Source organism: Sinocyclocheilus rhinocerous, unplaced genomic scaffold (assembly GCF_001515625.1).
Source record: "Sinocyclocheilus rhinocerous isolate Xijiao unplaced genomic scaffold, SAMN03320098_v1.1 scaffold416, whole genome shotgun sequence".
Lineage (NCBI taxonomy): Eukaryota > Metazoa > Chordata > Actinopteri > Cypriniformes > Cyprinidae > Sinocyclocheilus > Sinocyclocheilus rhinocerous.
Window position 1 is genome coordinate 510556 of NW_015647952.1, and position 13616 is coordinate 524171.

At 34.8% G+C, this 13616-nt stretch overlaps 1 long non-coding RNA gene across 2 annotated transcripts in view; it reads right to left on the bottom strand.

Annotated features, from left to right (window-relative positions):
* The window catches only part of LOC107709412 (uncharacterized), a 154666-nt gene extending 142045 nt beyond the window's left edge, over positions 1-12621 (bottom strand). For both annotated transcript variants that reach the window (XR_001636497.1, XR_001636496.1), the window contains exon 1: positions 12395-12621. This is a non-coding gene — a long non-coding RNA (uncharacterized LOC107709412). The remainder of the gene's footprint in view (positions 1-12394) is intronic.
* Positions 12622-13616: the final 995 nt, after the last annotated feature.

Consider the following 13616-nt stretch of genomic DNA (forward strand, 5'->3'; position numbering starts at 1 on the left):
ATTTGGCTTTTTTTATATTTAGTAGAGTGTAATAGGTTTACACGAACAGGTAATAGAGACAATACGACAAGGTTGCCATTTTAGAAATTCTCTTTAAGTCCTCTCACGAACAGTGCAGTTTTATCAGATGAACAGACTGTCACTATATTCTCCTTTTCCTCATTGCTTTTATTCCAAACCTCTCTCACATCGGCAAGAATAAAATCACCCAGATGCGCAACACTGTGCTCTTTGTGTTTGTGGTCAGAGATAAGCACTTCAAAGCAGGAAGGCTCTTGAGTTTGTGTGTACATCTGTGAATGGAGATAAATATCAAACCTCTCGGCTCATTTTCTGGCAAAATAAGGAAGCAGAAGAACTCATAATACAATCACACTGATGTAACGCATCTGAAACAATCCACAGGGTTCCCACGGTCATGGAAAACCTAAGCACCTCAAATAAGTACAAGCTTAAAAAGCCACAGAAAAGTCATTAAAATGTCTATAGTGAATACAGACTTTCTAGTTTTGCTCTACTCTGAAATATTTCATCAGCTAGATATTTCTCTTTGTGAATGCTTGTGTGGAGTAAAACTTGCCTGCAAGCCAGCGTGATAACATCAGACTGTTTTTTGAGGATCTTCTTAGAGACTTACTACACTTATGTATGACTATTTAAAATGATTCTAAATTCTAAATATTAGTACATGACATTCAAATGAAAATCCTCCCACTACAAAAAAATGGCCAAAACATTGCAGTACCAAGGAACTCTTTGTTATTGTTGGTTTTTGCTGGCATATTCAAACTTTTAACAAATCTGACGTCAGTAAGGGATATTCTGCCCCAAGATACACACACTTACTATTATAGACTCCATAATTCAGTGCAAAAACTCTGAAGTTGCTGTCGTATCCAGATCTCTTAATACCGGTGGTCAACTCTGACAGCTAGTTATTAGGCCAGGGCTAAAGCATTCATAATGCACCAAACTATGACAGCTAGTTACTCCCAGTTCCACAGTTGCTGTAGTTAAAGAGAGCTTTACAGATATATCACGCTCTCAGAGACACAGAGATTACTGAGGTAACACCTGGCCTGATGAAGATTAGAAGGAGAAACCGTCTCTACATGGCAATCTGAATGCAAACACTTGCAAACACAGCTTTAAGCATTAACGTCTACATCTGAAACCTTGACAGTGACTGACAGTAAAAGTACACAAACACACCTAATTAGAATGTGAAGGGATAGTTCAGCCAAATATCAAAATTGTATTTATTCACTCTCAAACGTCATTCCTAACCCGTATGACTTTTCTACTGTAGTTGTATACTACAATCCAAGTTCCCTCATTAAAAAATTTTTAAATAAAGCAATCCTTACTTCACTTTTCTAAAGTAAAACCAATCATTATCAATGTGAAATGTGACGATTCAAGTTAAACGAATCGCGATACAATTGGGAGTGGGGGTTTATATGAAAGCATCTCACAGAGGAACTGACATCTTCAGAAAAGTTTAGATGGTATTTTCTTTTCACCTTGTCTTTGTATTATACATATTAAAGTAGTGTTCATAAGCACGGCAAGTAACCAAGAAAACACTATATATTGCGCTGTTCAATAAGCGCCACCTGCTGTCAGAGTGAATTTGCATTTTCATACAGCTCTTCTGCTGTTGTTTCATTCAGATATTTTATGTAGTATAGTTTCACAAAGCTAAATTCAGATCTTGCTTCAAATTTCGAAATTATACAATCTAATTTAAATCAAAAACTGCTCATGCTGCAAATATGCAGTATCTTTGTTTGGATCATGATTAAAATGCAGTGGATGCCTCTAATAATAAATGGAAAAAGCAAAGGCAAAGCCTTAGTTTTTTTATATGAAGAGATTTCATTAATTTGTATCATTTATTTGATTTTGGGATTTGTTTTAGAATTTCAATTTAGTTTTGTTATTTGACATGCTTCAATTTCACAAAGAAATGTGCAGCATTTTGTCTGAAAAAAAATTATAAAAGTACAACTTTTCATTTATAATTTGTCTCTTAAAAAAATTGTGAGATAAAATGTATTCTGAAACCAATATCGTGAATCATATCACATTGTGAGTTGAATGTATCGTTACATCCATAATCACAACATTATAAATGTACAGTATGTAATGTGGACATTCATTTTAAGAGTTGCTAAAGATTACATTTAACAACATTATTAGAATACTTGTGTTGTTAAAGACTAACTTTGACTCTTTGATTAATCTAACTGTAAAAATATGCTAAAAATGAGCAGGCACAATTAGATATACAATATCAACCAAACCTAAAAAAAAAATTTAATAATGGATATTAACCAATATGTTTTAAATAAAGTGCATCTCTACTTCTGAAAATTTGAACACATGTGAACTACTTTTATAAGCTGTTTGGGGTGATTTTTGTGCTTGATGATTCCTAGAAGCATTCTTCTGAAGAAAAAAAAAGAACTCCTTTTATGTTCTGTTCTATGGAAGAAAGAAGTTATACAGGTTTGGATTGTGGAATCACAGTAAATTATGACAATTAAATTTTTGGCTGAATTATGGCTTTAAGAGAGCTCAAAGTTTAGTGAAACTGCACACAAACATGCTCATTAATGATTAAAAACAAGCTCACACCAACACATAAATGACTGCTGCTTATGTGTACCACACGACATCTAAATTATCACTCATACACACACTCATCCAGTGAGAAAACATTTAATTACCACATATGAGTACACACACACACACAACGAGCTAGACTGAACACGACAGAGAGATCTGACATGTTAATTACAACAGAACCCACAGATGGCACAGAAACATGCCTCAACGCGCCTCTCAAAACCTCACATGTAACACACATACAAATGATCGTTCTGTGTTTCACTTAGAAACACACACTCTACTGAACTCGCCCAATGGGAAGTGGCCCAAAGTTTCAGTGCCGGTTCTGACTGTTGGATACCGATTCCAGCATGTGTGACTAACATCCCATAGAGACTGGACCATAATCCTGTTTTCTCTGGACCGTCTCCAGTCTTTATAACACACACACACAATCACAAAGATCAAAACGCACACTGTCATTATCCTGCTATGTTCCTCCTCATATCAGGATAATTAGTAGGATTGGATGAAGGATTTCATGCTGCTTTTCATATTTCATTTTTCTTTTTTTTTAAAGCATGAGCTATGATGTTAATGTGTCTCCCAGAAGTGCAGAATAAAGCATGTCAAGGAGTAAAAAAAACAGTGCTTTTGGTAAACATATGCATTGCTTTACTTATCCTTCTGAAGAACCGTAATGTTAGGAAAGTGTGGCTGAAGTTTATTTTTAACAAGGTCCCTGGTCATTTCGGTTTGATCTTAGTTTATGCGGCACAGATTGTTTTGTGATTCAGTTACAACGTGATTCAGGCTTTGCGCAGAAGCTGTTATTGTAGGATGGGTCAGTGCAGACTCTGTTGGTCATGTACATTAATCAATGTATTTATGGCAAGGGGATTAAACAAGCAGTTAAAATTATGATGGATTCTGCCGAGCCAAAAATAAAGTAAAATAAAGTCAAGTCAAGTCAAGTCAAATCAAGTCAAATCAACCAATTTTGACCTCTGAGGAAAACATTCAAAGAATACTAAAATAAAAATCATGGTTTCTACAAAAATATTAAGCAGCACAACTGCTTTTAACATTGATAATAAGAAATGTTTCTTGAGCAGTTCAGCATATTAGAATGATTTCTGAAGTATCATGTGACACTGAAGACTGGAGCAATTATGCTGAAAATTCAGCTTTGCCTGCACAGGAATAAATCACATTTTAAAAATCTATTAAATACAAAAACTGCTATTTTAAATTGTAATAATATTTCACAAAATTTATGTTTTTAGTGTTTTTTGATCAAATAAATGCAGTCTTGGTGAGCTTAAGAGACTTCAAGAACATAACATCTTAGTGACCGCAAACTTTTGAACAATGGCAGTTAAAACTAAAAAAGCTTTGACTAATATTATAAGAAATAAAGTTATACATGTCATACATAGCTTATTTGTAGAAATACCATTTAACTGAAGGTATGCAATACGAGTTAAACTACAAAATGCTAAAATGAACAGGAATTAACATGAAACACACAGTTATACAGTACATATTAAACTGTCATATTACTCTACATATTCACACTGTATTATTTGTGATGCTTGGATTAGAATACAGTTGCAGGTAAATAGAATGATAACAGATCTATAACAGTGAAAAAAGTGTGATTATGTGTCACGATAAGACTGATTAAACAGACAGGTGAACTGGTTGGACAAGCTAACACACAGTACGCTTAGCTGGGCAAATCTACCACAAACAACAAAAGAAACTCGCAATGTATCCATACAGTCCAAAGCAAGCTCATTCAAACTTTATTTGAAATTCATTCCTCAAAGGGAAATAAATCACTTGCTGAACTGTAGTGATACTGTGTGAAAACATGACTGCACACTAGATATAAAGCTTACTGTGTGTTTTCAAAGCATGCCCCTGAGCAAGTCTGCCGATGCAAACATGAAAGTGCACAAGTACAAAGAGGTTCGTGTCAGTTTCTTTGCACATATTAGTGATACAAGTGAGAAATTCTTTCTTCTGTTTATCTAGGTTACTATGTAACAGGCTACACAGAACCACCTTAAGCTCACTCAAACTTTCCTGGCCTCGAGAGTTCAGCAGAAGTTGTCAATAATTGTCGATAATGCATGCTTAGAATTTTGTTAGGGTTCAGGCCATTCCAAGCCTACACTTTAAAATATAAGGCATTCATCACACGATTCGCCGAGGTCATCCGATGTACAATGGATCATCCACAGTGAAGCCTCAGGAGGAAGCAGACATAGAGAAAGAGGTGCGGTGTTACTTGCACAATAACACATGTGTATTTTTTTCCTCAACACATTAAACAAGCATCAAAGAGCAGCATATTTCCCCCATGACTCCCCCTGAACTGCCATACCTCCATAATATTCATAAAGCCACATTCCTGTATGTGTTTGTGTGCGGGCACAGGCATCTTACTTCAAGGCTAAGTAACCGTTTTGCGTGTTTTTGAGATGAGGATCTGTTTGTAACAGCCTTTTAATAATTTTCGGCGCTTAAAAGGAAACGGCCGCAAATATGCACACACGCAATTGCACGCAAACACACTTGCCCACGAGGTAAATCAAAAAGGTAGGCTATGTAAATTTGTGCTTGTGAAAACACTTTTTAACAGACAACTGTAAGCCAGGGAACTTTTTCTGTGGACTGAAGTCGCCGCATGAGTTTAAAGTGGACGCTGGTCTCCTGGCATCAGTGAAGAGGGGTCATTTTGCTGGCGATTAAAAAGTTTGTTTCATGTGCAAACTTTGAGTGTCAAATAAAAAGCACAGTTCACACAAAAACAAAAACTGTCATCATTTACTCACCCTCATGTAGGCCTGTCACGATAACAACTTTTTGTTGTGCGATACATTGCCCCAGAAATTATTGCGATAAGCGATATTAATGTCATTTTAAAGACCATTTTATGCCACTGAATATATAATCCTACAAACTTCCAAATGACAACAAACTTTTAATATTTATGAATATTTAGATCATGGAAATTAAATATCAAAATATTAGATGCCTTAAAAAACTTGAATAAATAGTAAATAAACATTTTCTAACAAAAAGTGCAAAGTAACAAGTAGAAAAAGCTGCAAAAGACACAGGTGCAAGTGGATTGTAAAAAACATGGTGACATTAATTTTATGTAAATATAATGGGCTATATATTGCATCACCAAAAATTATTGAGGTCATGTACATATATTGCACGATAAGTCGATATATTGATTATTGCGACAGGCCTACCCTCATGCCGTCCCAAACCTGACATTCTTTCTTCTATGTAACACAAAGGAAAATATATTGATGAATGTGTTAACTGTTTTTGTTATTACAGTGGAAGTGAATGGGGTCCAAGTCAACATTAGACCTTATTGACTTCCATTGTATGGACAAAACTCATACAGGTTTGGAACAACATGAGGGTGAGTCAAGGTCAAATGTCTCCTATGGGAGACAATAAACAGTACCTTGACCTTGAGTGAATCCTTACAGAATGTTCTATGCCAGTGTTATTTTAAACTAAAACTATAAAACTATAAGGTAAAGTACTAAAATAAAAAAAATATAAATAAAATTCGTAAAAAAAAAAAAAAAACTACTACTGAACTACTGAAAATTGAAAAAAGGAAAATACAATGAATACAATTATTTAAAAAAACACACATACAAAGAACAAAATTATTAAACCTTAAACTTAATTTAAAATCAAAGAAAATGCAAAAAAGCTAATTCGATATATGAATAAATACTATAATAGTATATAATGAATACAAAAATGAATGCACAATTATGAATCCATTTGAATGCAAATAAATAAATAATATATCAAGTTGTTAGACATTTCATATTTAACACCCCTCCAGGTCTAAACTACTGTTGGAAGATAATTACTAGAAAAATAAAGCGATTGTTCCTAACAGCAGCTGACAGATCAGAAAAAAGGCTGAAATGAGAGGCCTGTTTGTTCTGTTCTCTCCAGCTGCTGCCAGCGGGTCACGCATGGTGGACGGACTATTGATAACCAAACCATCTCGACTGATTAAGAACAGAAAGTCAGAAAAACATATGAAACACCCCCACCTGTCTCTCTTTCTTTATGTTTGATTTCACATGAAAAGAAGTCAAAAGATGAACAAATGAAAGCACAAGGAACTCTCCATAATAAGGTTCAACACAAGACCTGAAAAAAAGACTTGTTCACGGTCAGTGAAATGAGCTACTTAACTAAACATTAACTGAGGTCAAACTTAATATTAAATGAGCACTTTTTATATGAGGTTTGCAATTTTGGCCATATGAAACTGGAACAGGTCTAAATACGGCTACATTTGTATTAATGAATTTGTTATTTTCTAGCGATACAACATTTATCATTTATCATATCAACATTTATCATTGGATATTTACATGTCGTGCTGATGCCTGTGAAGGGCATACCTGTGCCCCTCTTGATAAAGCAAAGAAACGTCTTATCTAGTATCAAGATTAATTACATCATGTTTAACAGAAGATTACCGAGTGCGAGAATTTGAGATTGAATGTGGGACTTTCCGCGTGGCGGTGGAATGAATGTGTTCACGTCAGCACACACTCTGATGGGAAGATAAAGACAGAAGAACTAAAGGGAAATTAAATGGTTGTCCTTAAATTCAACTAATTGTAAATGATTGAAGCGATAAAGATCTGCTCAACCTCCAGGCTATTCAGAAAAAAAATGGACTCTCTTTATATCAGAAAACTCAGTGGCGTCTTTGTACAAGCGCGCACAGACCTGAGGTTGACACCTGTCGTCACAGACGTCCGGACTGCTGTGGTTGTTATATGAGCTCTTAGTGTTTGTTTGTAATTACTTTCACTCAAATACACCTCATGAGTCATTATGAATTCCCCATAAGCTGACTAATTCAAGTCTCGGTTCACAGGGACAGTTAACAACACCCTGACAAGTAATAACACCCTGACAAAGAGCGAAAAATCTGTCAACCAGTCCACCAGATAAATCCATTAATCACAGCTACAAAGCAGACCAATAAAAAATAGCCAAAGCAGACTAATAAAAATACAACAGACATTATTCCACACTAGCATACACATAAATAAATAAAAAATCACTGTACATAATGAAAATATTACTCAATATATTTCACTCTTAAACCAGAAAAGCATCAAAGCGAATATTATAAATATTGTTTTCAATCTTGACTTGTAAGCTTTATACAAAAACTGTATTTAACTATTTTATATGATTTTTCTAATCATTGAAACCATTTTGACCAAAAATACATTGACGATCCATTTAATTTAATTTAAAAATCAAAATGCTGAAAACAAATAAATAGTTCAATTAACTACTATGTAATACACAATTATATAATACACAGAATAAAATCAGTGTCATTCATAATATCACTTAATTTAAATTTTTGGTAAATGTTTGAAAGATCTTCACAACAACAAAACAGCTCACCAGGTAAAGCCGAGGTGTATAACTTATTTATATATTTGTTTTTTGTTTTTTTTTGAGTGAAATCACCTTTACGCATCCAGTGTGCAAATTTAAGAAACTTATTAGTTCAATAAATATTAATTGTTTAATTCTAAAATTGACGGATAAATTAAAAAGATGACAGTTCTTCGTATCAGTTCAGAGTATTTTTTCCAGTTTGTTTGTGCTGACAATGACAACTTTTATACAATTTCAAAACTATCACAAAAATTGCTCAAAATGAATAAATTTCTCACATTTAATTAAATCATGTGAAATGTAGAAATGTGTCAACTGTCAATTAAATTGATCAGTTCAATTAAATATAGAGAAATATGGCAGATAGGGAACATGTTTTATAATAACTAAATTATCATTTGATCGCATGTTTGCAAATACACTTCCTGTTAAATCTTATTTTAAGGCTTCAATGCTAGGGCTGCTTGTAACTGCTTATTTTAAGTGGCACTGTTAATGTCAGCTTTCACAACATTCTTAATTACAGTAATGCAGTGACTAGCACACAAATTAATATCCTTTTCCTTTCTTACTACTTTTAAGAGGCACTTTAATGTGCTAAACACATTTGATGATTTTAAAGAAAAGCCCATGGACAAAGAGCAAAACACATTTTGCTGCAGAGTATCTGTATGTACAGTGGGTACGGAAAGTATTCAGACCCCCTTAAATTAATGAAGCACATATGCTCAAATCCAATGGATAATACATCTTAACAATAAAACGTCATATTCTGATGCCTTTAAAGAAAGTGTTATGGTTCTTTAGAAAACCATCTATATACTGACACTTTAAGGAACTCTGGAGAGATTCACTTTTTAACAGACAGCAGCACAGCAGACAGATACAGCAGCTCTTTCCCCAACATCATTATCACCCCATTCTGTCAGACACACATGCTGCACACCCTCTGTTGGCCCAGGGGCATTAACAGGGCTTTGTTCGGGTGCTACGGGGGGTTAATTACTGTATGAGGCCTATGTCAGAATGCTCATTATAAAACTGAGAATTTTGGCACTAAATTCTGATATGTAAAGCTGTTGTAAAATGCAGATAAATGCACACTTGTCACTGCATGTTCTAAATGAATGTCAAGTTGCTACAAGGACAGTCAACCACAAACAGCCTAAAGCTGGTGGAATAAACTAATATTATCAAATCATATATATTTTATTTTTTTCTTTCTCTGAGGTGCACTTTAAATGTTACTCAAGTTTACAGTAAAAATATTTATTATTATTCAGAGTGTAGCTTTTTATACCCATTGTCTGATTCTAACTATTAAACATACCATTGTCTTTAAAAAAAATAGTTCAGCCAAAAACAAAAACTCACTCTCATATCATTCCAAACCCAAAAAAAGAAAATTCAGTCATCATTTACTTACCCTCACTGGGGTACAAAACTGTATGACTCTGCAGAAAAAAAGAACATATTTTTTGGTCCGTACATTGGAAGTCAGTGGTCTCCAATGTTGGTTGGTTCCCAACGTCCTTCAAAATACTTTAGTGTTCCTCAGAAGAAAGCAAGTCATTCAGTTTTGGAACGCTATGAGGGTGAGTATAACAATAATAAAATTTTTATCTTGGGGTGGATTTCCCTTTAAGACTTGTATACATAATCGCCATAATAACAAGCAAAAAGAAATACAGTGCTTTGCTACTGTACACTCACATTTAGAGGTTTTCAATCAAGTCCAGTATAGTTTTTAACTGCCTGACCCTTCAGTAACAGCCTCTTTGCAAAACCTGCATCACACTGGGACAGATTTACAAAACAAACAACGCAGAAATTTAACAAACAAAATTTAAAAAAAAATACAATTACTATAATACTATAAATACAATATTTTTTACTAGAACTTTAGTAAAAACGAACTTCAGACACAAAATGCTACTCACAGCAAAAAAAAAGCTGTGACTAAAGAAATAAATAATTTTAAAAATCTATTAACATTACTTATTGGTCACTCTTTTCCATGCAATTATAATGTACACTGTAGGGCTGCACAATTAATCGAATTTCTAATCGCGATTACAATGCCACAATTACGTAATTGTTCAAAGCGGCAATTAATCGTTAAAAGTCAATTTATGTTATTCTGCACGCTTAATATATGTTTTTTTTTCTTTCTACATGTTATCTTAAGGGTTTTTCCATTGTTTTAGTTTCACATTATAATACCATTCATATTTTTACAATTTAAAGAAGAAACCAATCCGATGTATATTTGACATTTGAGGCTTAATACTATAGAAACTATAGAAAGGTTTTTCAGTTAAGTGTTTTCAGCTTGTTTATTTTCATATAAAAATACGGCATGCAGTTGCATCAAACAATGGTATAAACATCATTCAGTGTAAATTGTGATAATCGTAATTAATAAATCGCAATTACAATTTCAAGGGAATAATCAACAATTATGATTTTTGTCAATCGTGCAGCCCTAGTACACTGCAAGCAAAGCCTACTAGAAACTAACAGCAAAAAATGTTCATTTGTGTGTTTTTCTCTTTTCAGATGCCCATGCCCATCTTTTTTTCTTTCTTTTTTTGGTATTATAAATGCATTTCATTTTTTATGGTGCTCTAACAGTTGAAATGTCCTTTCACTGACACTTATTCATGTATGACTGAACAATACTGTCTTATGGAATCTCTTACACACAAGAGACCTCAAGAGAAATTATTATTTTATACAGTACCTGCTCGGAAATGTGTTTATATTGATAAATTAGCATTTACTGTAGAAAAGTTTCAGATTCTTGAGAGGAAATGACATAGGGAGGCACTTCAGTTATTTATATTGTTATTTCAGGTCTGTTTCTGTCACTCTTTTCCTTTCTCTATTTATCATGTCTTTCCACTTCTTCCAACCAGCAGACGCCTGTAATCCCTCAGTCCAACCTGGCAGCACGGCAATGCAAGTGTGAAGCAAAAGAGAACAAAAGAAAGAAAGCGAGTGAGAAGGTAGGTGTGTGTCTGTCAACACAGTCCTCGCAGTTTCATATTTTAAGCGTGAACATTAAAGATGAATGCACACGTCAGTTCAACCCTGGTGCCCTCATGTAAACAATGAGGCCCTGTCTTTCAGCTCTCTCCCTCGCTTCATCCCTTCCCTCCCTCTCCATGACTGAAACTTAGAGAATTCCCCCCCTAAAGCGAGAGAGGGAGGGACGAGACATTAAAAATATACTTCCTTCTTCCATTATGGGACCGCATCTTTTAGACTTCAAAGAGCCTTTAGAATCAATAGTGAAGTGTCTGTGTCATCTGTGTTTGAGGTCTGTCTCCATGTTTCTTTGAAGAACATCAGGTCTAAAGGCCTATAGACAAAAACCATCACAGATTTATGACTTTTAATTATCACAGATGAATGCTGCTGGAGTCCCGCTCTCTTTCTCACTCTCTTGTTCTTGGCACAGGCTGTATTGTCAAGTTGCCTCCGTGAGAGGAAAGATGCCAAAAAATGAGTGGAAAAACCACTGAAAATACTCAGGAAGAGAGTGGGTGTATGAAAAGAAAACTAGAAAGAGACTGTAATAGGAAATTGATTAAGTGTCAGGTTATTGAAATTAGGGATCTGCAAAACTTCATATTTAAAAATTCGACTAGTCGCCGGTTGTCTGAACAAGGGGTTTTCAAACTGGGGCCCCACAGGCCTCCAGAGAGAGAAAAAGAATTTGCTAAATGTATTTTTAGGGCTTTCAAAGTTTGTGTGTTACCATGTTAATTATATATTTAATGCAATAATTTCACATTTATAAGACGACTTGTTGGAGAAAGTCTTGTCATGCACACTGGGATTTGTAAAACTGCTTTAGAACAATATTAATTGCCAAAAGCACTACTATATGCACATGAACAGAACTGAAACGTTTCTCTGCAAGTTTAGGCCGATACATCTAACATTAATAAAGGGTGGAGAAAATTGTCACGGTCAGTAAATAATTTCAATACTTATTTTGTCCCTGTCATATATCTGGGATCTCTATCATCACAACCGCTGGTCTAGATAGAAATGGTTAACTTTACAAAGCATTAACATTTAACACTCATCCTCAAAATAAAAAAGGAGGTAAAACGGCGAGACAGCCAACAATGTTTAAAATGGAGGCGGTGTCACGGTGTGTTGACTATATAGAATATTTAAATCATATAATCTTATGACAACAATTCGAGTGTCAACATGCCCTATCTAAATGCAGAATGTAAACAAACATTATAAATGTATCATTATTATAGCCTACCTGCAGTAGAGGGGTTCTCGGGACGCACGTGCGCGTGTTGGTCATAATGAATCTTCATCGCTGGAAAAACAAAAAGACGAACTTCCAGGTTTGCTTTCAAGCAGATTGTATATAAGTTCAATATGCGTTTTTATACTTCTTGAAGTTCCCTATCACGTTTGCCGACTGAGAAACCGCTTCAAAAAGATTGAGTGAACCGTCCGAGTTGAATCACCCTGAATCGCGAAAACGATTCAAACCGGTTGCCGAGCCGTTTGATCGATTCACTGAAGAGATTTCCAAAGAATGATTCATTCCCTGCGTCCCAATGTGCATACTATCCACCCTATCTGCCCTAAATAGTATTGAAAATTACTAATATCACATAGAATTTAGGATGGATAGTATGCACATTGGGACGCAGGCATTATAATTAGTGCTGTCAAGTTCGATCCTTTTCCGCGAAATGGTTCCTTTTTGCACAGTTCATTTTAATGAACTGCTTCGAAAAACTGATTCAGTTACGCCATCACGTGATGACGTTCATATAAATACTATCATTCAGGCGGGCAAAATACACGCTCAAATATTGAAATAAAGCAATGCTTAAAGGTGTTGTATGTACGTTTTTGACTCTACTAAAGCATAAAAATATCATAATATGTTTGCAGATATTTAAGAATGCTAAGTTAACATACTTGTTTATCTGAAAAACAATGCTATAGTCAGTTATTCTCCTTTGAAAATGTGCGTTCCGGGCCGGAATATCGCCCTGCGTCTCAATGTTCATACTATCCATCCTAAATGTGAGATTAGAATAAGTGTGTCCCAAAGCTAGTATGTTGAAAAGAGTATGCCAAGTCAGGTCGATTTTTGAAGTGTGGATCCATGCACACTCTAATGGCTAATATTGCCCACAATCCATTGCGCTTTGGTGAAGGATTCTGTCCAGAACTACAAGCACGAATAAAACGCGTTAAAAACTACAAACATGGCGGATGTACGCGACCGGCGGTTAGGTAGAGAGGCTTAGAAAAAGGGGTTTGAGTTACTAATATTCAACATATAACGTGGTAAAAAATATTTATTTAATGTTATCTGTGTTATATTTCATCTGCAACAGCAATGTAAACTTTTATAAACATCCGTTTGGTCGTTAACTTTTAAAATATGAGCAGAGTTCTTGGCATGAAAGACCCGCGATTGGCAGATCAATGTGCTACTTCTTTTCTCTCCAATACAG